General features: G+C 42.1%; 1 pseudogene; it reads right to left on the bottom strand.

Annotated features, from left to right (window-relative positions):
- Window positions 1-421: 421 nt before the first annotated feature.
- On the bottom strand, window positions 422-955 carry LOC107107626 (annotated as a pseudogene).
- Between the last annotated feature and the right edge of the window lie 1,401 nt (window positions 956-2,356).

The following is a 2,356-nucleotide window of genomic DNA, read 5'->3' on the forward strand; positions in this document are numbered from 1 at the left end:
TGTGTGTGTGTTTAATCCTGCAAGTCATGGTTGACTTCTGGCAATCCCTAGTGGGGCTTGGACATTTCAGAGAGGTAACTTACTATTGCCTGCCCCTCTGTTCCAGCCCTGGTATTCCTTGGAGGTCTCCCATCCAATTACTTGCCAGGGTCGACCCTGCTTAACTTCTGAGATCTGATGAGATCAGGCTTGCCTGGGCTATCCAGGTCAGGGCTATATTTTCAAAATTGTTCTGATGCAGATGGGCATCTCTTGCAAGCAACCTCAGGTTCTTGGGGAAAAGGCAAGCCAGAAATATTTTAATTAATTAATAACCTCATCTAAAATGTACTCAGCACTGTGGACCTCATTTAAGGAAAGGTACAGGTGCATTACTAAGAAGAATATCAAAGAGTTTAAAGATGTTTCTTGTTCTACTTACTTGATAAGGATACAGTGTAATGCCATTTGTTCTTGACAAAGACCAGGTGCCATCTAGGTACTGATGAGCCTGGATAGCCACAGAATTCAGGATGTTACCATTGCTTGGACTGGTGGCCATCTGTACACTGACCTTTGCCTGGTGTCCCAAGGAACCATTTTTCTTCTCTATCCCATTTACGATCCCTAGGTTGTTAGGTTTCCCAGTGAGTTTGTTAGGCAGAAAGCTGGCATAATTGGAAGTAGCATAGGGAGCAGACATGTATGCCCAGTCCCTGGGTTGCAAGCTGCCCATATGTCGGGATCCCACTAAAGTTGGAATAGTGGGAAGGGGAGGTGGGGAGCCAGGAGAAGCATCACAAGGTTCGGTGTTGGCAGCCTGTTCAAGTGTCAGCACCATCTGAATAGCCTCCTGTTTCAGCTGATTCAGGTGTGTAGCACATACATCGCACCGATTGTCTCTCTCATTCCAAGCCTTCCGGGTAGTGTTGGGCACCTGTAGCTTGTTATGAATTGCTGAAGAGAATGCCGGGTCCTGAAAATCAAACAGAAGGAAAAAGAAAGGTATTATTCTGGGTTAACAAAAATTATTTTAGCTCTATACTTTGGAGAATGGTGTTGCAAGAAGTATGATTTTTTAAAATTCATTTGATTTTTTTAGTTGTGCTCACCCAAGTGGCATATATATACACCATACCACTAACAAAAACAACGAGATATGTGGATTACCCTCAAAAGGCCAGCCTAAGCAATTCAGCCTTTCATGCCCTGTGAAAATTAAACAAGTCCAACAGGGCACAGGTGTCATCCAAGAGTGCGTTCCACAGGGTAGGGGCCACAACTGAATAGGCCCTTCCCCTGGGGACAGCTAAACAAGCCATCCTGGGGTTGGGCACTTGCAAGAGGCCCCTAGAGGATGACTGAAGGGAGTGCAGGAGGTTTTAATGGGAGAGGCGGTTCCATAGGTGTGAGGGTCCCACACCATTAATTGGATCCAGAGACTAACTGGTAGCCAGTGCAGCTGCTGCAGAATTGGAGTAATTTGAGCTAACCATGATGTTCCATAACTGGAGTAATATGAGCTGACCATGATGATCATGTAACAATCCCCATGATTCTGCCGGCTATAAATCAGTGGTCATATTCATGAGTCTTTGAGAGATAAATTCGGAAGTTAATTCAATAAGATCTACTCAGTTTGTTTTTTCTAAGTACACTATTACCTATAATGCAATTTCAACATTACAAAAATAATTATAACGAATTAGGCTCGTAATTCAAACAAATCATATTCAAACAAGTTCAAATTTAAATTTGTAAGTTCAAATTTAACAGTTCCATTTTCTACCATAAAAAGCAGGTACCACTGGTGAATTAAGACAATCCAGACTTACACAATCAAGATTTACTATTCTATGGGGGAAATATGATCTGTCTATAATAATGGTCTGAAGGACTGCCTGCACAACTGCTGTCCAGACCACCAGTTAAGAACCTCCTTCCAAGTCCAGCTCTCCATGCTTCCACCTGCAGAGGTGAGTTGGGTGGGAACTAAAGACAGAGCTTTCTCAGCGGTAGCACTTTGCTTCTGGAAAACCCTCCCCCATGAAGTCTGCCTAGTACCTACCTCACTGTCTTTTAGGAGCCAAGACAAAATATTTCTCTTTATCCAGGCTTTTAAATGAAGCCTTAACTTATCCATTTTAATTGATATTTTTATGGTCTGCCTCTAGCCTTAGAACTGTTTTATTGGTATGCTATTCTACTGAATACCGATTTTATGTTACAGTGTTTTAATGCTATCTTTATGTCCCAAAGGGTTTTCTAAAGGGGTATTTTTATGTTTTATTGTTTTTAATGATGTTATTGTTACCCTGCTGTTATTTTTAAAAAAAACTTTGGGAGTCCCCCAAGCAGAGGAGGCCTAACTCTCTCA

Source organism: Gekko japonicus, unplaced genomic scaffold, assembly GCF_001447785.1.
Source record: "Gekko japonicus isolate JY-2015 unplaced genomic scaffold, Gekko_japonicus_V1.1 scaffold5171, whole genome shotgun sequence".
Lineage (NCBI taxonomy): Eukaryota > Metazoa > Chordata > Lepidosauria > Squamata > Gekkonidae > Gekko > Gekko japonicus.